This window comes from Carica papaya, chromosome 1 (assembly GCF_054855325.1).
Source record: "Carica papaya isolate Zhongbai chromosome 1, ASM5485532v1, whole genome shotgun sequence".
Taxonomy (NCBI): Eukaryota; Viridiplantae; Streptophyta; class Magnoliopsida; order Brassicales; family Caricaceae; genus Carica; species Carica papaya.
In genome coordinates this window covers 17879295-17902890 of record NC_142309.1, presented here as the reverse complement: position 1 = coordinate 17902890, position 23596 = coordinate 17879295, and the positions used below count along the sequence as shown (strand labels likewise).

The following is a 23596-nucleotide window of genomic DNA, read 5'->3' as shown; positions in this document are numbered from 1 at the left end:
TGTGGCTGCTAATAACTATTTCTAAGAAAATTCATCTCATTTCGTTCTACAAGCAATGATGATTTGGAAATGGTAAATTCATATAACTTAAAGGTAATATTATGTCAATCTTCAAGATTTTTTTACTATATATTTCAATGAGGTGATTGTAAAGCATTCCAAACAAATAAGTTTTTAAAGTCGATATATTTACAAAGAAAATTTGTCTAAATCAAATTATATATTGAATAATATAAAATAAAAATGCCCAACTTGGTGACTCAGAACGAGTAAGTCATCAAAACTAAAAAAAATTATATAAAAAATTCATCTAAATCAAGTTGTGTTGGATAGTGAAAAGTGATAATGTCCAACTTGATGATTCCAAACGAGTAAATTATTAAAGCTAATAAATTTGTATAGAAAATTCATCTAAATTAGATTATGTATTGGATAGTGCAAAATGATAATATCAAATTTAGTGACTCCAAATGAGTAAGTAATTAAAGTTAAAAAAAATTATAAAAAAATTCACCTGACTCAAGCAATATGTTGGATAGTGCAAAATGATAAAGTTAATCTGGTAACACCAAATGAGTAAGTAATTAAATCTAAGAAATTTTTATAAAAAATCTACCTAACTCAAACTATAGGTTGAATAGTGTAAAATGATAATGCACCACCTGATGATTCCAAATGAGTACGTAATTAAAGTTAAAAATTTTATACAGAAAATTCACCTAAATCAAGTTATATATTAGATAGTGCAAAATAATAATGTCTAACTTAATGACTCTAAATGAGTAAGTAATTAAAGTAAAAAATTTATATAGAAAATCCATCTAAATCAGATTATATATTTGATGGTGAAAGATAAAGATCCCTAACCTGGTAACTCCAAATGAGAAAGTAATTAAAGCTAAGAAATTTATATAGAAAATCTCTCTCAATCAAGTTATATATTGAATAGTGCAAAATAATAATGTCCATCCTAATAATTCCCAATAAATAAGTAATTAAAGTTAAGAAATTTATAAATCACTTTATATATTAGATGGTGCAAAATAATAATATGCAACCTGCTCTAAATAAATAAGTAATTAAAGCTAAGAAATTTATATAGAAAATTAATCTAAATCAAGTTATATATTTGATAGTGCAAAATGATAATGTCTAATCTGTTGACTCCAAATGAATAAGTAATTAAAGCTAATAAATTTATAAATAAAATTATTTGTTGGATAGTACAAAATAAAATTTTCCAATTTGATGAATCCCAATGAGTAAGTAATTAAAGATTAAAAAATTTTATATAGAAAATCTATTTAAATAATGTTTGATGTTGCATTGTGGAAAATAATAATGTCAGTCTGATAACTCTTATAAATACTACCCATTTTTTATCACTTCCTAGTAAATTATAAGCCAACTTTTTTATCTCCTTCTCACATCATCTTTTTCTTTCACTTTTAGATGGATAGGAAGAGCAAGGGTCGTCAAAAGATTGAGATGATAAAGATGAGTAACGAAATCAACCTCCAAATAACTTTCTCAAAACGAAGAGCTAGTCTTTCTAAGAAAGCTAGTGAATGGTCCACTCTTCGTGGCCTCGACATTGCAATTATTATTTTTTCCCCCAGTAAAAAGGCTTTTTCTTTTGGTCATCCTTGTGTTGAAAAAGTGATTGAAGATTTCATTTGTGGTAATCCTCCACGAGATACTTCAAGAGCCATGACACTCATTGAGGTTCACCGCAACTCAAGGATACATGAGCTCAATATGATCCTCACACAAGTTTGAGTAGACCATATTTAGATTTTAAAACTTATTATACTTATTTGATCTTCCTTTTGTTCGATTAAAACTTATACTGAATTGTACTTATTATTTGAAACATATGAAAATAGGTCATGAATCAACTGGAAATCGAGAAAAATCGCAATGCAGAGCTTAAGGAAATACAAAAAATATGTGAGAGTAAGTGTTGGTGGATGGGTCCAAAACAGGAAATGCGTTTCTCACAACTTGAGCATTTAAAGACATCTCTTGAGGAATTGAAGAAGAAAGTTACTAAAGAAGCTGAGATGATTATAATTCAGAACAAATTAAACATGATGCCTCATGTATTAAACGATCCAAACACGATACCTAATGTGTTCAACAATAATCCCAATATATATATTCAAGGAAATGGATAAATAAGATTCTACTAAGTTCATTTCTTGACTAAGTCTCGGAAGGATGAAATTAAAAAGAGTTGTAAACACAATACTTGCAGTTTGTTTTATTTTATTTATGTTAGATATCTGGTGCCTTAGCATTTGGGTTTTCGTCATGTTCCTTTTCATTGTAGGGTTGTGGTACTTTCAAAGAGTGTAATAATAACATAATTTTTTTATCTATGCATTTATTTTTATTTTCAAGTTGAAATCAACCTGCTATTCTAAGAGTTGTAATAGGAGAAAATATTTTAAGTAATTTATTTTTAACTCATTAACTCAAGACAAAGGTAACATCTAAATGTAAGAAAATAAGATATTAAAGTCACGTAATTGTGCTTCGATAAGGACATGATCATCTTTGGGAATACCTTCAATTATGTCATATTTATGTGAGTTAGTTTTTACATTGACAATTATGAGTCTATTTTTGAATAAATACCTGTGTTGGTTAATTTAAATAATGAAATTAGGTAATATTCAGGAAAAATATTCTATTGACAGTGCTTATCTAAGTATGTAAACATATCTATATATTTGGGAATATATATCCCAAGTAGGGATAATATCTTCATTAAATGTTAAGTATGTAAACAAGGAAGATTTTATATTAGGACCAAACAGTATTAAATAGAAATTTTCAATCAAATAAATCAAAGAAATTGCATTTTGTTTAAGCAGGCTCAAGTTGAAGTGTTATACAAATAAAATAATTGTAAGTCACCTTTTGAAAGTACTCAACATGAATTATATGAATTTCAAGTTTAATTGAATATCACATGCAATCGAATTAAAACTTTATTGTTATGAAGGTTAATCGATTGTCATAATTAAATTTAATTATTTAAAACTTTGAATTTTAAATGTGATCCAATTGATAGTTATAATTTGCAACTTAGATCCTTCCTTAATGCTTTTAAATAAATTAAAATTATCCCTTGTACTAATGATCAATTAATTTCATAAAGAATTCATCATAGTTTTTAAATTTTAATATATCCTATAATACATTTTTATATTGTTTATTACTTTAACATAAATAATCTAAGGATTTTTATTATTGCAATTTGATTCATTGTGTCTCCTAACAAGAGACAAATAAATAAAATTAAAAGTAGCTCTCTTACCTTCTCAATGCCAAATTAATATCGAGAATATATATACATATATATAACATAAAAAATGTAAAATTTTCAAGAAGGTTCAATTTTCATATATATCCATCTAGCTATGTATCTATAAATGCTAAAACAATGATGATTTTGCAAATTGTATAAAAGTACAGCTAAAATTTAACTTTAATTGTCTAGATTTTTCCTATCATATATTTCAATAAAGAGAAGATTCTCAAGTAACTCTAAAGATGTATCTTATTAATACAGGAAAATATGTACAGGATGTCTACCTAAAATTTATTAATTCACAACCTTGATTTAAATCTCCTATAAATATCACTCAATTCTCCCTCTTTCAATACAATTATTTCTCTCCATTAGTCTCTCTTTCAATTTCTCTCTGCACATATTCAATACTTGTAACCATGGCGAGAAAGAGTAAGGGACGACAAAAGGTTGAGATGGTGAAGATGAATAATGAAACCAATCTCCAAGTCACTTTCTCCAAACACCGAGCCGAACTTTTCAAGAAGGCGAGTGAATTGAGCACTCTATGTGGGGCTGAGATTGCTATTATCGTCTTCTCACCCGGTCAAAAGGTCTTTTCTTTTGGTCATCCTTGTGTCGAGACTGTGTTGGAACGTTTTGTTAGTGGTAATCCACCATAAGCTACTTCTGGAACCATGAAACTCATTGAGGCTCATTGGAACGCTAGTGTCTGTAATCTCAACACTCAGGTTATTTTAATTTCTTTCATTTCTAATAAAACATTTTCAATATAAATAATATATATTAATTCTACTACATGTACAGGTTCTGAACCAACTCGAAATCGAGATGAAGCGAGGCGAGGAGCTTAATTATATGAAAAAGACAAATGAGAATCATTGTTGGTGGATGGCTCCCAAGGAAGATATGAGCTTAACACACTTCAACAATTGAAGGCCTCTCTCGATGAGCTGAAGAAGAATGTGGCTAAACATGCTGAGAAGATTCACCCGAGCACCATCAGAAGTCAATCCACATAAGCTAAAAGATCTTTCAATCCAAAACCAATAATCTCTCCTGTTTTCAGTCTGAACATATTTCTAAACTAGAGTTTCCAATAGATATTTATATGGGAGAATTTGACTCTACTTCCCAGTTCATGTGACCCATTCAATTTTGATTAACGATGATTTTATTTTTGTATACTTCACTTACTACTTTTTAAAAAACTTATAACAAAGAATGACATTTTTCTGCTAAAGAAAACATATTTCTTACCAGATGCTTAGTCAAAGCATATAAGCGTGAAATTCAGTTTTAAAATTTTATTTAAAAATATTTACTATTAAGATATTTTTAGACTAATTTTGTACACTAAAACTAAATTGTTTTCAACTTTGAGAGAAAAATTAATCTTGAGAGCAACAAAGGATGCTGATAAAGAAAAACATGCTAATAGATTTAAAATTAAATAAAAGAAAAAAAGTGAAAGAGAAATAGGAAGGGGTTGCTGAATGATGCATTAACATGGCAATACTATTATGATATATTGTTTACATTTTGAAGCCTTATGAAACACAAACAGATATGCATGAAGAACAAATTGCATTCAAGGACAAAAACAGAAGAAGAAGACTGGAATATAAAAAATATATAGACACGTTGTTTATATCAATGAGATTATGTCAAATTCAATAATGATGATAAAATTTAACTTCTCTCTTGCATTATACCGAGTGCATGACATATTCATTATCAGATAAGATCATCTTTCTGACCATGATAAAATTGAACCTTCTGAGTTACTTGAGAACAACTAAATGATATGTTAATAGGGGAAATGCATAGAAGGCAAAAACTCTTGAACTATTTCACTTTAGTTAATTTGTGCATGATGTAAGAGCATTAGGTTATATATAATCTTCATAAACTTTCCATTTTATGTTCCAAGATCATGGCTATTATGATCATTTCCATGCCAATAATAAATTTCTTCTTTGAGATTGAACCAAACTTGATGCATTAATTTATTCATAAATACATCTAATAATAGAAACCGAACAAAAAAACTGAAAAAAAAAATAGATCATATCGACGAGTCTATCAATTTTATTCAGGGTAAAAAGATTTTTAACTTTCCCTTAGCGTTATACAAAATGAACGACATATTAGTCGTTGGATAAGATCACCTCACTGACCATGATAAAGCTTAACTTGTTGATTTACTTAAAAATAATTATATGAATTGTTGTAAGTGAAATGCGTAAAAAAGAATTAACTATTAAACACTAGTTTGTTTTAGTCAATATTAGAGAATTAGGTTTTATACGCTTACGTATACTTTTCATTTTTGTATTTGTCATGATCATTAATGCACCAAGGATGAATTTCTTCCTCAGGTTAAATCAAGTAGAAGTAGTAATTTGTTCACAAATGGATCCAATGATAGAAGCTAAATAAGAAGACTGGAACATGAAAAATATATAAACATATAAATTATATCGATGAAATTATATTAAAATTCACTAATGATTAAAAAATTGAACTTATCTCTAGCATTATACTAAATGAATGACATATTAATAGTTGAATAAGATCATATTGACGACAATGATAAGAACAAAATTTTTTATTTAGTAGAAAATAATTAAATGAACTATGAATAAGAAAAATACATTAAAGGGAATTTAGGTTCAATATGCTTGTGGAATGATGTTGCTTAATTGCAAAGAAGCTAAAGAAGGAACAAGGTAACTCGAGTTCTGCTGAGGGTTATCCAAGGGATGACGGAATGTTTTACTCACATCCAGCAATGAAGGCCTTGACGACTCTCCCCATGCCTAGTATGCCCAGTAACCCAACTCATGAATATGCCTCCAGCAGTATTAATTCAACTCCTCCCCTGAATAGCTTCTGTAACCTAGACTCTTCCAATCCCAACATAATAATGATGGACAACCCATCGAATGATTTAGCGATGGCATTAGATCCTGTTGATGACTCAGAGGCCATGCCTGGCGATCTCTTCAACAATTTAGCCATGATTGAGTTAGATGATCCAGTTGCAGCACCTAATATAGGAGATAATCCAGACATAATGTGTAACTGCCCCGGAAATAAAAATGAAATGTATGTATTAAAAAGTTCTAAGTGCGGAAGTGAAATAAAAATTCTGATAAACATCCCTTACACAATAACCAAAAACATATTCAACGTGTGAAAGAAAAAACTAATTAAGGTAAATACTAGTAATGAATGCTATAAATAAAACTGTGAATTCCCTAGACATCTACTCGCCGTCTTCCTGCGGGACGGGCTCGGAAACCAAATTTTCCTGATATGAAATGGTTAAATAAGGAATGAGCTACATTAGCCCAGTAAAGACATCACACTATCTCACTGTCACAGAAGTAAAAGTTTGTAAAACAATAAAAACAACTAATGGAGCATAATTCATGATAAATTCATTTATCAATAATAAAAACCTTTACTGTCCACTTGCCTCGGTTAGATTCGTGAAAATAACATATAAAAATAATAACATTATAACCATCATAAAATCATATACACTTTGTAACGTAACACATGTTATACTTTTGTACCTCAATAATCAGATAACAAATTTCCTCTTTTATCAGTCTACTAGTATACATGGGAATCCATAGGGGGTCCCCATTGCACGTGAACCATTAACATTAATAACTTAATTCCAGGGCCATCCCCATACCCCGTCCGGTATGGGCGCCTAAAAACCATGAACCTCAATACCCCGTCCGGTATGAGGGTGAAACGGGCCGTCCCCATACCCCATCCGGTATGGGCGCCAAAATATATAAAGTCTCCATACTCCGTTCGATATGAGAGACCATGTTCCCAGTAGGGTTCCCTATGGACCCGGTCCGTCCACCATCTTCCAAGATATCTAGTAAGGCTGTAGCCATTATCCATTTATGAATTCACATACCTTTTTCCATTTTTTTTGGTCTCAATTATCCAATTATACACAAACCCATAAACCAGTAATGAACACCAAACAAAACAACACAACATCGGGTTCCCAATAATTCAAATCAGAATAGACGAAACCGTGATTCATGCATACGAAACTATAAAATAAATACATTAGATACCGTGCTGTGTTTAGACTGTAAAATAGATCAAACAGAAATAGACCGACAAATACATCAGGTTCGGGCCCCATTAGCAATCTTAATTAATTATACATATTTATGAATTCATAAAATACCGTTTAATCATTTATTAACCTTTAATGTCGTGATAGGAGATAGGGTGAAAAATTCTTACTTGTTTCGGGGTCTGAAATCGGCTCTACAATGTGCCTACGGGCTGTCCCTAAATTCCCTGAATTTTTCCTAGGAAACTGAAATGCACTACCGGTACCTACACGTGTCCCAAAAAATCCCAAATCAGACCCAAGGCCCCTTTTTGGCCAATATTGGAATTCCAGCACGGCGGCTCCACCGTGCTCCGGCGACGGCACCGCTACCCGCGGCGGCGATCCACCTCAGGTTGGCCGTTTTCAGCCGAATTCGGTCAAACTTGCATTGGTTCATGCGATAAAACAACCCTAGGGCCCTCGGTGGGCCAAAAAATTGCATCGAACAGGAACCGGAAAGGGCCTCATCACAGGCAAAAATCGAGGGAAGCCGCGGCGGCACCGCTGGACTTCGGCGTTGTTTTTTGGCCGATTGGGCGGTCGTTTGGCTCCGATTTGACCATAGAAAAATTTAGCATCGAAAAATGAGCCAAAGGGAGAAAATTTACCTCGTTTGGTGGTTGAAAAACACTCCGGTGCGGCGGCAGGTGGAGGCGGCCGGCTCCTCCGGTGACTGGTTCTTCTTCTCCGACGAGGGTATTGGCGGCTAGGGTTTAGGGTCAGGTGTCGGTGAGGTTATTTATAACCTTTTCCTTTTAATCTCAGCTGTCCTTCACGATTTAATCTGTCCCGTCCGATCGCGATTAAAATGGAAATAAATCTGGACCGTCCATCGCGATGTGATTTGGACCGTCCGCAAGCGTGAGATCTGGGCCGTCCATGCGCGGAGATCTGGGCCGTCCGCACGCGTGAGATCTGGACCGTTCGATCGCGTGCACACGGATCGCCCACGTGGCTCCGTCCCGCGTGGCCTCCTGCGTCAGCTTCCTTGCCACGCAGCGTGTTCTGGTTGGCCAGGGCTGCTGACGTGGAACAACCTTCCTAAATTATTTTTTGACCCCCGGTTTCAAATTTTCTTTTCAAAAACACCCATAGAATCCAAATTTTCACCCCTTTTTCCCAAAATTAATTTCAGTTAAATCCCAAAAATAATTTTACCCTATTTTATCATTATTATTATTTTTATTTTTATTAAATTAAATTAAATTAAATTAAAACCTTATAAATTAAATATTAAAAAATTAAACTAAAATTCTAATATAAATTAAAATAAATTAAAAAAATAAAATAATAAAATTTGGGTGTTACAACTCTCCCCCCCTTAAAGAAATTTGGTCCTCCAAATTTGACTCTTACTATTGGTCGAACAAATGGGGATACTGGGCTCTAAAATCTGATTCTAGCTCTCAGGTAGCCTCCCTTAGCTTGTGGTTCTGCCACACGACCTTTAAAAATGATATTTCCTGGTTGCGGAGTATCCTGCTCTTTCGGTCCGTGATACCGACTGGTACTTCTTCATAAGATAAGTTCTCTTGGAGTAGAAGCGGTTCATAAGCCAAGACATGAGAGGGGTCCAGGTTATACTTATATAGCATGGATACGTGGAACACATTGTGGACCTTGGAGAGCTCTGGAGGCAGTGCTAGTCTGTAGGCAGCAGTACCAATCCTGTCTAAGATTTCTAAAGGTCCAATAAATTGGGGGTTTAATTTTTTCCTCCTGCCGAACCTACTAATTCCCTTGAAAGGAGTGACCTTAAGGAACACCCGGTCGCCTTTCTCAAATGCTAGATCTCTCTTTCGGGTGTCTGCATAACTCTTTTGCCTGCTCTGAGCCGTCTGAATATTCTTTCTGATTTTAACTATTTTAGACGTGGTCTCCTCTACCAACTCAGGGTCAAACAATCTTCTATCGCCCACTTCTTCCCAATAAATCGGTGATCTACACGGGCACCCATATAACGCCTCATATGGAGCCATGCCGATGCTTGCTTGGTAGCTGTTGTTGTAGGCAAACTCTATCAGGGGTAGATGGTCGTCCCAATGACCCCCGGAGTCAAGGACACATGCTCAGAGCATATCCTCAAGTGTACGAATTGTTCTTTCTGATTGTCCATCAGTATGAGGATGGAAGGCAGTACTGAGAGACAGCTTTATTTCCATGGCTTGCTGAAAGCTACTCTAAAACCGAGAAGTGAACCTGGGGTCCTTGTCGAATACCACTGTTACTAGAACTCCATGCAATCTGACTATTTTGTGGATATACATTCTTCCTAACTTGTCCAAGGAGTCGTTCATCCTGATGGCCAAGAAGTGGGAAGATTTGGTAAGCTGGTCAACAATTACCAAGATGGCGTCATGTCCTAAACGTGCCTTGGGTAATCCCGTCACGAAGTCTATAGTGATGTGTTCCCACTTCCACTCCGAGATCGGTAAAGACTGAAGTAGCCCACCTGGGTGCTGATGCTCTGCCTTGACCTACTGACATACCAAGTATTTAGATACAAAGTCGGCTATGTCTCTCTTCATCCCATTCCACCAAAACTGGGGTCGCATGCTTTGGTACATTTTAGTGCTTCTGGGATGCATGGCAAACTTCGAGCTGTCGGACTCTGCCATGATGTCTCTCTTTAACTCGCTGTCCTCTGGAACACAAACTCTGTCTTGGAACCGGAGTAACCCATCGATAGATACTCGGAATTCTGAGCTCACTCCCTGTTCTGTATCAATCTTGCGGGCCACTAGGGCGGGGTCGACTGACTGGGCTTCTCTTATTCTCTGGATTAACTCGGGCTGGATTGTCAGGAGGCCCAAACATGTGACTCTTCTCAGGTCCTGAAGTCGAACCTGTTGTGTGGCCCCAATTTGTCTACATTCTGAAACCATCAAATGGTCTAAGATACCTGTACTTTTCCTGCTGAGAGCATCTGCTACCATGTTGCCCTTACCCGGATGGTATAAGATATCACAATCATAGTCTTTAAGGAGTTTCATCCACCTTCTCTGACGCATGTTGAGATCTTTCTGAGTGAATATGTGTTTCAAACTCTTATGATCGGTATAGATCTGAAAGGTCTCTCCGTGTAAGTAGTGGTGCCAGGTTTTCAAGGCGTGTATGATTGCGGCAAGCTCCAAGTCATGGGTGGGATAATTCTTCTCATGATTCTTTAACGGTCTGGACCCATATGCTATGACCTTCCCATGCTGCATCAGGACACAACCCAGGCCTAGATAGGAGGCATCACTATAAACTGTATATCCCCCCGATCCACTCGGTAAAGACAGTACGGGTGCAGTAGTCAGCCGCTTCTTTAATTCTGAAAAACTTCTTTCACAGTCCTCATTCCACTCAAACTTGGCATTCTTCTTTGTGAGTCGGGTTAGAGGGGCTGCTAGGCTGGAGAATCCTTCAACGAACCTGCGGTAATAACCTGCCATCCCCAAGAAGCTCCGGATTTCTTTAACTGATGTCAACTTCTCCCAGCCAAGTACCGCTTCAACTTTTTCGGGATTCACTGATACTCCTTCCTTCGATATGATGTGTCCTAGGAAGGCGGTCTGCTCAAGTCAGAATCCACACTTACTCAACTTTGCATATAACTTCTTGTTTTTGAGGACCTGCAAAACTTGGGCAAGATGGTGAGCATGTTCTTCTCTACTTTTTGAGTAGACTAAGATGTCATCGATGAACACGATAACAAATTGATCCAAGAACTCTCTGAAGACCCTATTCATCATATCCATAAAGATTGCCGGGGCGTTGGTTAGCCCAAATGGCATGACCAGGAACTCATAGTATCCGTAACTGATTCGAAAGGCTGTCTTGGGGATGTCTTCTGTTCTTATCTTCACCTGATGGTAACTTGATCGCAGGTCTATTTTAGAGAAGACCTGTGCACCCTGCAGCTGATCGAAGAGGTCATCAATCTTGGAAAGGGGATATTTGTTCTTAATTGTAACCTTGTTCAATCCTCTGTAATCAATACATAGTCTCAATGTTCCATCTCCCTTCCTGGCAAAAGTGACTCCGGCACCCCAAGGGGACACACTGTGTCTAATAAAACCACTGTCTTGCAAGTCAGTGATCTGTTTCCTCAGCTTTTCCATCTCAATGCGGCTCATGTGGTAAGGAGCAACCGAAATGGGCTGGGTGCCTGGCTGTAGGTCTATAGTGAACTCGACTTCCCTGTCCACTGTCTGTCCGGGTAGTTCGTTTGGAAACACATCTGGAAAGTCTCGGACTACCGAAATCTCTTGGATATAAATTTCCTTCTTGGGCTTGCCTAGTTAGAGAAAACAGCAAGATTAAGGTACTAGAAAATTAAAGAAACTTACCATCAAGGAATAAGTACTAAATAATTTTATTAATTTGTAAATGGCTCCTCATTGGGAGGATTAAATACAACCTTCTTCTTAAAGCAATCTATGGTGGTGTGATGCGCCGCTAGACAATTCATTCCTAAGATTACATCAAAATCCCCCGTGTCTAACCCTATCAGGTCTACACTCAGTTTTCTATTATCTATCTCCACGGCACAAACCCTGTAGACAACTTCCCCTAATAGTGTTTCACCCCCAGCAGTAGACACATACAACATTGAATCAAGTTTATCAGGTGATACATTAAGTTTGGATGCAAAAACATGTGAAACAAATGAATGCGATGCACCAGTGTCAAATAAAACATAAGTAATATGGTCACTGATAGTGTACATACCCTGTACCACGTTCGGGTCGACGTCGGCATCCTGCTGGGTGAGGTTGTAAACCCTGCCCTGAAAAGGAGGTCTTCCTTGGTTCTGGTTCCTCGGACACTCTCTCGCATAGTGCTGAGCACTACCACATATGCGACAGGTGTTGTTGAGGCGGTAGCATGGTCGGTCCCCGTGATCCCTGCCACAGTGCTGGCAGATCTTTTCATGTGTTGCCCCTGGAGCCTGAGGAGGGGCCTGGATCACTGGTCTAGGCCTCTTATTTGGTTGGACCGGCGCAGTAGGTGCTGGTCTGCGGGGTGGAGCTGAGGGTCGGTGACTCCCTGCTGACTGAGGATGGGTGTTGAAACTCCTCTCCACAATCTGTGCCTTTGCTAGAACGGCTGAGTATGTCTTGAGCTCCAGTACCAATAAGTGTTGCTTGATCTCTGGGCGGAGGCCCCACTAAAATCTCCTGGCCTTCCTACCCTCATCCATCAATGTCTCCGGGGAGTACCAGCCCAGCTCTAGGAACTTACTAGCATATTCCGATACCGTCATGTTTCCCTGGACCAGCTGAACAAACTCCATCTCTTTCAGGTGTTGGATGTGCTCAGGGAGATACTCCGCATGGAAGGCTACTAAGAACTGCTCCCAAGTGGCTGGTGTAGGTAGGGTGGTCTGCTTGAGCTCCCACAAACGACCTGCTTCCCCTACCAGCATGTAGGAAGCAAGGGTAGCTCTCTGCTCGGGAACCACTCCCAAGGTCTTGAAAGCTCTCTCAGTCTTCGCCAACCAGTACTGGGCATCTTCAAAAGAGAATCCCCCTGCAAAAGTGGAAGGGTTCAGTCTCATGTACCTCTCTATGTAGCCTGGGTCGATCAAGGAAGGAGTTGGGTCCCGTGGAAGAGGGACTGGGACCGGTTGGGGATAGACTGGGGGGCCCTGTGGTGACATCTAATGATATAGTGGGGGCACCGGATTGTACTGTGGCGGTGCCAGGTAGTACGGTGGCTGGGGCACCGGTTCACACTGCGGCAGTGGTGTCGGGTGGTACTGTGGTGGAGTAGGCTCGTGCCGGGCTGACTCGGGATCCACTTGCTGTAGCGGTGCTCAACCCGTGGTAGTGGGGGAGGTTCGGGTAACTCCCTTCTCTCATCTCGACCTTGCTGGGCGGCCATGATCCTTTCCAGCATCTCAAATATCCTATCCACATCTTCCCGAAGCGAATCATCTCAGGCTGCTCGGTTTAGTGGGGGTCTTCCTCTCCTCATTTCTTTACACCTACATTTTACAAGGAAGAGTTGAGTAACAATTTATCGGTGGGTATTTCTCTAAGCATTATTATGTAAGGGATGAGTCCGAGGAACGTGGCTCTGATACCAACTGTAACGGCCCCGGAAATAAAAATGAAATGTATGTATTAAAAAGTTCTAAGTGCGGAAGTGAAATAAAAATTCTAATAAACATCCCTTACACAATAACCAAAAACGTATTCAATGTGTGAAAAAATAAACTAACTAAGGTAAATACTAGTAATGAAGGCTATAAATAAAACTGTGAATTCCATAGACGTCTACTCGCCATCTTCCTGTGGGACGGGCTCGGGAACCAAATCCTCCGGATCTAAAATGGTTAAATAAGGAATGAGCTACACTAGCCCAGTAAAAACATCACACTATCTCATTGTCACAGAAGTAAAGATTTGTAGAAAAATAAAAACAACCAATGGAGCATAATTCATGATAAATTCATTTATCAATAAAAAAAACCTTTACTGTCCACTTAACTCGGTGAGATTCGTGAAAATAACATATGAAAACAATAACATTATAACCATCATAAAATCATATACACTTTGTAACGTAACACATGTTATACTTTTGTACCTCAATAATCAGACAACAAATTTTCTCTTTTATCAGCCTACTAGTATCCATGGGAATCCATAGGGGGTCCTCACTACACGTGAACCATTAACATTAATAACTTAATTCCAGGACCGTCCCCATACCCCGTCCGGTATGGGCGCTTAAAAACCATGAACCTCAATACTCCGTCCGGTATGAGAGTGAAACGGGCTGTCCCCATACCCCGTCCGGTATGGGCGCCAAAACATATAAAGTCTCCATATTTTGTCTGATATGAGAGACCATGTTCCCGGTAGGGTTCCCTATGGACCCGGTCCGTCCACCATCTCTCAGGATATCTAGTAAGGCTGTAGCCATTATTCATTTGTGAATTCACTTACCTTTTTCCATTTTTCTTGGTCTCAATTATCCAATTATACACAAACCCGTAAACCAATAATGAACACCAAACAAAATAACACAACATCGGTTTTCCAATAATTCAAACCAGAATAGACAAAACCGTGATTCATGCATACGAAACCATAAAATAAATACATCAGATACCATGCTGTGTTTAGACTGTAAAATAGATCAAACAGAAACAGACCGACAAATACATCAGGTTTGGGCCCCACTAGAAATCTTAATTAATTATACATATTTATGAATTCATAAAATATCGTTTAATCATTTATTAACCTTTAATGCCGTGATAAAAAATAGGGTGAGAAATCCTTACTTGTTTCGGGGTCTGAAATCGGCTCTACAATATACCTACGTGCTATCTTTAAATCCCTAAATTTTCTCTGAAAAATTGAAATGCACTACCGGTACCTGCACGTGTCCCAAAAAACTCTAAATCAGACCTAAAGCCCCTTTTCGGCCAATATTAGAATTCTGGCACGGCGGCTCCGCCGTGTTCTGGCGACAGCACCGCCACCCGCGACAGCGATCTGCCTCGGGTTAGCTGTTTTTGGCTGAATTCGGCCAAACTTGCATTGGTTCTTGCGATAAAACAACCCTAGGGCCCTCGGTGGGCCAAAAAATCACGAAAAATTGAGACTTACTGGCGGCGGAGATCTTGGGTACGGCGGCTTCTCCAGCGCGAGTCGCGATTTGATGTTTTGCTTTGGTCAACCTATAGAGAAAAAGACGGTGATCACAGTGGTGTAAAAATTGCATCGAACAGGAACCGGAAAGGGCCTCATCGCAGGCAAAAATCGAGGGAAGCCGCGGCGGTGCCGCTGGACTTCGATGGTATTTTCTGTCCGATTGGCCGGTGGTTTGGCTCTGATTTGGCCATAGGCAGATTCAGCATCGAAAAACGAGCCAAGAGTAGAAAATTTACCTCGTTTGGCGGTTGAAAAACCCTCCGGTGCGACAGCGGGTGGCGTCGACCAGCTCCTCCAGTGACTGGTTCTTCTTCTTCGGCGAGGGTACTGGCGGCTAGGGTTTGGGGTCGGGTGTGGGTGAGGTTATTTATAACCTTTCCCTGTTAATCTCAGCCGTCCTTCACGATTTAATCTGGGCCATCCGATCGCGATTAAAATGGGAATAAATCTGGACCATCCATCACGATGTGATCTGGGCCATCCGTGCGTGATTCACTCTGGGCCGTCTGCACGCGTGAGATCTGGGCCGTCCGCACGCATGAGATCTGGACCGTTCAATCGCGTGCACGCGGATCGCCCACGTGGCTCTGTCCCGCGTGGCCTCCTGCGTCAGCTTCCTTGCCACGCGGCGTGTTCTGGTTGGCCGGGACTGCTGACTGGGCTGCTGACGTGGCACAACTTTCTTAAATTGCGTTTTGACCCCCGGTTTCTGATTTTCTTTTCAAAAACACCCCCAGAATCCAAATTTTCACCCCTTTTTCCGAAAATCAATTTCAATTAAATCCCAAAAATAATTTTACCCTATTTTATCATTATTATTATTTTTATTTTTATTAAATTAAATTAGATTAAATTAAAATCTTATAAATTAAATATTGAAAAATTAAACTAAAATTCTAATATAAATTAAAATAAATAAAAAAAATAAAAAAATAAAAAAATTGGGTGTTATATAATGTCTGATGCCTTCGGGAACCAAACTGCAACAAGGGATATTAATCTATCAAATGGGTTCGAGAAACCTGACTCTGATACCAACTGTAACGAACTTGAAAATTCTAAAGAAAATAAATTATGAATTTAGTGTAGAAGCAAAATAAATAGTTAATGTTTATATTTTTTACACAAAAACTTAAAGTCCCAAATAGTGATACGAGAATTACCCTTTGAAGGAAATACGAAGAAAATAAGAAAATAAATGGAAAATAAATAAAACTGGTATCCTACTCGCAAATTTTCACCATTTTTTCCCAAAATTGTTTTCAATTTCATCTCCCTCCTATTTTTTTTTTATTTTTTCATTAAATTAAAATTCAAAAAATTCAAAAATTATTTTTATAAATTAATTTAAATTACAATTAAATTAATTTGGGTATTACATTGAGGGATGATATTTTAGCACTCATACCGGACGGGGTATGGAGATGGCCGATTAATTAAAAATATTAAAAAAAAAAAATTCACGCGTATTGGGATCTATGGACCCCAATGGATACCAGTAGGGTGATAAAAGAGAAAGTTGTTGTTGCCAACTGATTGCATATGAGATTATGATATTGTTTATGTTACTGACTCTATAGGTTGGTTTCGAAAATCTCGTTACGGTAAGTATGCGGTAAATGATTTTATTTATGATAAACGAATTTACTTAAATTAAGAGCTCCATTAGTTGTTTTCATGATTTTTACCAACTTTTATTTCTGTGTGGGTAAGTAGTGTGATATTCTTACTGGGCTAATGTAGCTCACTCTTTCATTAACCATTTCAGATCAAGAGTACCAAGATCCAGAGCCCGATCCACAAGAATGTTGCGAGTAGGATGCCCAGTTGTTTATTTTTCGTTTATTTCTTTGATTTTTCATTATTTCATTTAAGAGGGTCATTCCCGTAACTCTATTTGGGTAATCTGAATTATTGTGTAAGAAGTGTAAACCCTAACTATTTATTTCCTTTTCGTATTCAATTCATATTTATTTCCTTTCAAGTTCACGGGTCGTTACAAAAATTTTATTTACTTAAAAAATAATAATTATTAATAATAAAATTAGTAGGTTGAGCAGGGCTCACCCATAATTGTTGGAGTCAAATTAAGAAACTTATAGGCATGAATAACTTATTGAGAGTCTTACTTCGTTCAATGGTTTCTTTTTAATATTTAATTCATGAGTTAAATAAATAATTATTTTTTATAAACTAATTGTTTTTGTAAATTAATAATTTAATAAGCATAATTAACAATAAATAATTATAATATTTAAAATAATTAGTGTATTAATAAAAATATAGTGATTAAATCAGTGAAATTATTATGTTTATTTAAAAATTTTCTTTTAATTACAGTATCTGTAATGGGCAAAAACATTAACCTAATTCTTTTGATAAAAAAATTAATAGAAATCATATAATAAAAGAATAGTGATTATACTTTTAACTTTTAATATTTCCTAAATTAAAGATTCCACCGTTGGTTATTACATTAGTCATACAATAGTTTATATCTATAAAAAAATTCAACCATCAAAATCCAATGCCTATTTTAATGATACGTACTTATCATCACCAATAAATGGACGACACGCATTTATCTTTTTTAATGTTTAAATAATTTATTACATATTTTTTTCTATTTAAAAAAAATACTTATAATAATATATAATTTTGACAATTTATTCTTTTGTTTAGCGCCAATTATATTTTATGTAATTAATGCTTATTATGTGAAAATATTATGTACTAATTTTCTGGACTAAAATTGAGTTGATTATGTGAAAATATTTAAAATAATTTTTATAATTAATGATTGTAATAGCACGTTCCTTAAAATAATGACAATAACCAACATATTTAATCCATTAATTGAATAATTTATATTAACTTAGATATAATTCAATTATTTTATTTTATCATAAAAATATGATTTATGTTAGTGTTTTGTTAATTTTACATTATAAATGTAATATCCGGAATTAATTTTAATATTTTTAAAATTAATGTATAAATATAATTTTTAAATTTTTATTTAATGTAAAAATGAAGAAAAATAGGTTGAGGATGAAATTGAAAATAATTTTGAGAAAAATGGGTGAAAATTTGGGTTATGTGAGTATTTTTAAAAGAAAAATTTAAAATTAGGGTCAAAATAGAATTTAGAAAAAATTTACCACATATGACGCCCAGTCAGCAGCCACGATGAACTAGAGTGCGCTGCGTGGTAAGGCACTCTGACGCAGTGCCACACGGGAGGTCACACTTGCAATCTGCGTGCCCGCGATCAGACAGTCCGGATTTGTTCCTGCGTGTGTGGATGGTCTGGATTTGTTCCTTCTTTAAACGCGATCATATGGTCTAGATGAAATCGCGATAAATGGTTTAGATTCACTTCCTATTTAAACGAAATCAAATGATCCAGATCAAGTCGATGGATGACCTAAATTAAAAGGAGACAGATATAAATACCTCACCCCACACCAAACTCTAACCCAAGCCACCAGACCCCCCACCGGAGAAGAAGAACCAGTCGCCGGGAAGGGAGTCAATCACCAACCGCCACCCGCCGCCATGCCGAAGCTACCTCTGACAGTCAAAAGAGGTAAAGATTTTCTCATTCGCTCGAAATTCGATTTTGAACACTCCCATGGCCAAATCGGAGCAAATAGACTAGTAAATGAGCCAGAAATCGCAGGTAAAATTTGGCAGCGCCGCCGCGGGAAAAATAAAAAACTGTCTCTGATGAGGCCCTTCTCGATTCCCATTTCCTGTAATTTTTCCATCATTGTATTCACCATCTTGTTTCCCACATGTTGATCAAAGAAAAACGCCTAACCGCTAAGGCGAGCTGGCGGAGCTAGCGTACCGAAAAATTTTGTTGCCGGTAAGTTTCTGTTTTTTGACTTTTTTCGGCTAACTAAAGTTCCTTAACATATTTTCTTACATGAATGAGCACAAAACTTGCCAAAATCGACCAAAACTGGCCGAAAATGGCCAACCTGAGGCAAAGTGTCATCACCAGAGCATGGCAATGTTGCCGTGCTGGAATCTCGAAATTTGCCGAAAAGGGTTTCTAACACCGATTTTGAATTTTTGGGGTATTTCTAGGTACTTGGAACATATTTTAATTTTCGAAAAAAAATTCATGTAACCCAGGGACCGCCAGTAGGCGTATGTAAAAGTTCAGTGTTCGGACACCAATTCGAGTAAGAATCCCTCACCCTATTCCTGGTTATGAAATTGAAGTTTAATTATAAATAATATGGAATTTTATACAATTTAAAAAATATCGATAATTAATCACATGTCACTAATGGAGCTGGAATTGGATTATTATTCACTGTTTATCCTGTTTGATTGATTTTACAGTGTCAAATGCATAATAAGACACTGAAGTTGGCATGATGATTTGTTGTGTTTCCTTGATGCATGTATTGCTTGTTCTGCGTGATTTATAGTTAAATTGTGAAACAGAAAATTAAATGTAAACGAGGAATTGTTTGATTAAGTGATTGAATGAATGGTAATCTTACTGGATATCCTGGGAGATGGTGGACAGATCGGGTACATAGGGAATCCAACCGTAAACGTTGCCTCATATTGGACGAGGTATGGAGGATTGGTACTTTGACGCTCATACCGGACGAGATATGGGGATCACCCGTTTCATCCTCATACCAGACGAAATATTGAGGGAAGATATTTTTGGTGCTCATATCGGACGGTATATGGGGACGGCCGCTTAATTGAAAATATTGAATAGGGGTTCACGCATAGTGGGGACATCCCTATGAATCCCCATGGATACCAGTAGGTAGATAAAAGTCGAAAGTTGTTATTTTTACTTAATTGTACGTGAGATTATGAGATTGTTTGTGCCAATGCCTCTATAGGTCAGTTTTTAGAAATTTCACTACGGTAGGTGTATAATAAATAATTTATTTATGATAAATGAATTTACTTAAATTAAGAGCTTCATTAGTGGTTTTCATGATTTTTACCAACCTTCATTTTTTATATTGAGTGAGTGGCGTGATCCAGAGAACCAATCTTACTGGGTTACTGTAACTCACTCTTTCATTAATAATTTCATATCAAGAGAACTAAGATCCAGATCCCGATCCACAAGAGGGTTGTGAATAGGATGTTCAATTGTTTACTTTTCAATTTATTTCTTTGATTTTTCGTTGTTCTTTTAGAAGGGTAATTCCCATAATCCTATTGCGTATTCAGAATTATTGTGTAAGAAGTGTAAACCCTAACGTGATTATTTCACTTTCGCATTCAAATTTATAATTTATTTCCTTTCAAGTTTTGGGCCGTTACAATAAATTTTGATAGTGTACAATAATTGGATGATCACTTAATAATCGTTTGATATGATTATTAGGTTATCAATTTTTGTTTAAAACAATTGGTTGATAAATTACTAATAAAAATTCGTTTTTTAATAAAATAAAACAAAAGACATTTGTTTATAATTGCATTTAATTTATTATAGTAACTATGAAAATTATCCTATAACAAATAGGATACACACAAATTATTGTTGTGAATATTTGTATACATTTAGTGCAACTTTTATTTTATAGTTTTATTTAGCATCATTCAAAACAACAAAATCTTACAATAATTAAAATATTCGTATTATATTTAAAAATTACGAGTTTGAATATCATTAAAAATGTAATAAAATGCCGCTTTATAACTATATTATGAATTAGTGGTGACTGATTGTGATGTCTCTGCTCTCCTTTAAAATGATTATAGTCGTCAAACACTAGATATACAATGAAAATATACTTAACAAAATATTTATAGATTCAAAATATTCATAATTTATCTTTTGACCACATTGCAATATTATTTACAATACACGAGATTCGTGTAACAGAGTCAAGACAAAATAGATATCCGTCTGGTTACAAAATATTATTTCCATCACGGGTGCTCAAACAGTTTCTTCTCGATCCAATTCAGGGGTGAGATTCTCCTAATCCACAATCAGATCCTTTTGATATGGAAAGATGATAATTTAATGAGATAAACAATTTCAACGCGCTCATTAAGTATAAGAAACAAGTTACATGATATGCATGCAACATACAATCAAACAATCAAGTAAAGATGTAAATTTTTTTTTTAATCTTTTTATTTGAAAACTATGAAATGCAAATGTAATCAATTTCCTATCTCATCTCTTAAACTTCCGCTAAACTTAGGTATTATCCATCAAAATTCTCTTAGACTCATTTTTTCTCAAAATCCCTCTAGATCCATTTTATCCCATAGTTTTTCTTAAGCCATCTTTTATCCTTCAGAATCACCACCAAAAATGTTCTGCAAGTTTTCGGTCAAGTCAAGACATTCGTAACCCCTCAGCGGGTATTCTCTATTCTCAATTTGTCCCATCACAATAACCAGATTGAAGTTATTAAAGTTTTAAAATTTTTTTTATATTGAACAGATGTATCCGTTATCCAATTGGTAACGTTACGATATCAGAATTTTCACTATCACAAGGGGATGCACACACAAATTAGACATTCACATTGTTCATAGTAGTCCATTGCCAGGTGACCCAAAACAGAATACAGATCCCAACCACCTCTGGAAGAGTTTCTATTCACTCAAGGATAGGGTTCACCACACTACTAAATTTCAGCCATACCAATTTTAAACGGGTTATCTCTAAATTTTCACTTCTTTCAATCTTCGTATTATTTTATTTTCTTTCTATTCTAGTTAAAAATGATATTTTATTTTATTTTATTTCACAATTAAAGTTTCACTTATCACTCTTCCCTTCCATTTTCTAACTAATTCCCTCTTAATTTACTTTAAAAATTTTATTTAATTATTTGAGTTTATTTTTTTTTGTTAATATTCGTTTACTTTATGTAATTTTTTATTATTTGTTAATATTATATATATTTGCTAGTATTTATTATTATTATTATTGTTATTTTATTTTATTAGTATTACTTACATTATTATTATTATTATTTAATTTGTTCTATTTATTTTTTATTTTTTATTTTAGATATTTTTATTTTTTAATTCTTATTATCTGTAATTAGTATTTTTTTTAAATCTTATCCTTACTCTAATTTATTTCTAATCTAATTACTTATTTTCCCATTTAGTAACTTGAATCTAATTTTCTTTTACTTCTAATTTATTTTCTTCTCTTTTTCTTCATCTACTTAATTTCTTAATTTTAACAACCTATTTTTCATATTTTTTTTTAAAATTTTTTTATTTTAAGACAATTTATACATATATACATTATATAAGTATCATACATGCATTCAATTAATTCAATCAAACAAATGAGAGTTTAAAAACATGATAAAAAATATCAAAATATCTAAACAGACGATTTAAAGACCTTCTCTAGCGGTTTCAACTGCCTTGATAGGTTCTTAGATGAGTTTTAAACCCAACACAGTAATCCCTCTTTGCAAACTTATAACTTCTTATCCGGTTAACGAAATTTAATAAATATTTATATTATGTAGGCTTTGGGTTACCTATTAATTATACTTATAATTTGGAAGTCATTATGAAATGATTTAAGCTCCAAAAATATTATTTGAGAAAAAATTTGTAGGGAAAAATTCTTTTTCGGGCCAATAATAAACCCGCAATTTGCATGCAGTTTTTCATGCATGCGTGGCTTGATTTTGATTTAATTTGAACTTCAAACATGTTTTATTACATGTAAGCTATCTCTAGAGCATTTTGTTTAATTAAAATGATAAATAAAGCTCTAGAAAATTACTAACAAAAGTGCCAGTTTGATCACGTGTTGTGCTCACAGGTCACCAGAAAACTCAACAGATTTTCACGATTTTCGGCACCAATCAGCCGCAAATCACCTTCTCTCGGTGGTAGGGCCTTCGTCAGAGATCTTTGCCTCTCTTTTTCCCTCCTTTCATCTTTTTTTTGTTGGGAATAGTGGACTTCGACCTCCCATTCTCTTCTTCTTCTTTTATTCTTTTCTTATTCTTTTTGTTTTTTTCTTTCTTTCCAAATTGGGCTGGGTTGAGTGGTTTGGATGAGTTTTTAAATCCAACACTAAATAGATCTAGACTGCACAAACATCGCACGTGTGGTCGCGTACAGTCCATTGGATAGGCCTTGGCAAAATTGTAATTTTGCCATCTTGTTCCCTCAATCACTAAATCGCGATTCTCTTTTAGATCTGAACCATTTGTGCGTAGGACCATTAGATCGCCTGAGAACACATGCATGCCATTCGATTGGCATTTTGTATGTGGATTGTTGGATCACAATCATTTTCTCAGCATATTTGCACACTATTGGATTTGATCACTGCAATTTTCATAGTTTGATTATCTTATAACACTCAGGATCGTCCAATCTGCTTACCATGGGTGCCCACATGGCTAACCACACATGCAAGTCAAATGCCACACGACTTTCTTTGATTGGTGGCTCCCACATCACTAG

The 23596-nt window shown here is 35.6% G+C and overlaps 1 pseudogene; it reads left to right on the top strand.

Moving 5' to 3' along the window:
• Positions 1-3733: 3733 nt before the first annotated feature.
• Positions 3734-10596, top strand: LOC110823140 (agamous-like MADS-box protein AGL62; annotated as a pseudogene).
• The last annotated feature ends 13000 nt before the right edge of the window (positions 10597-23596 follow it).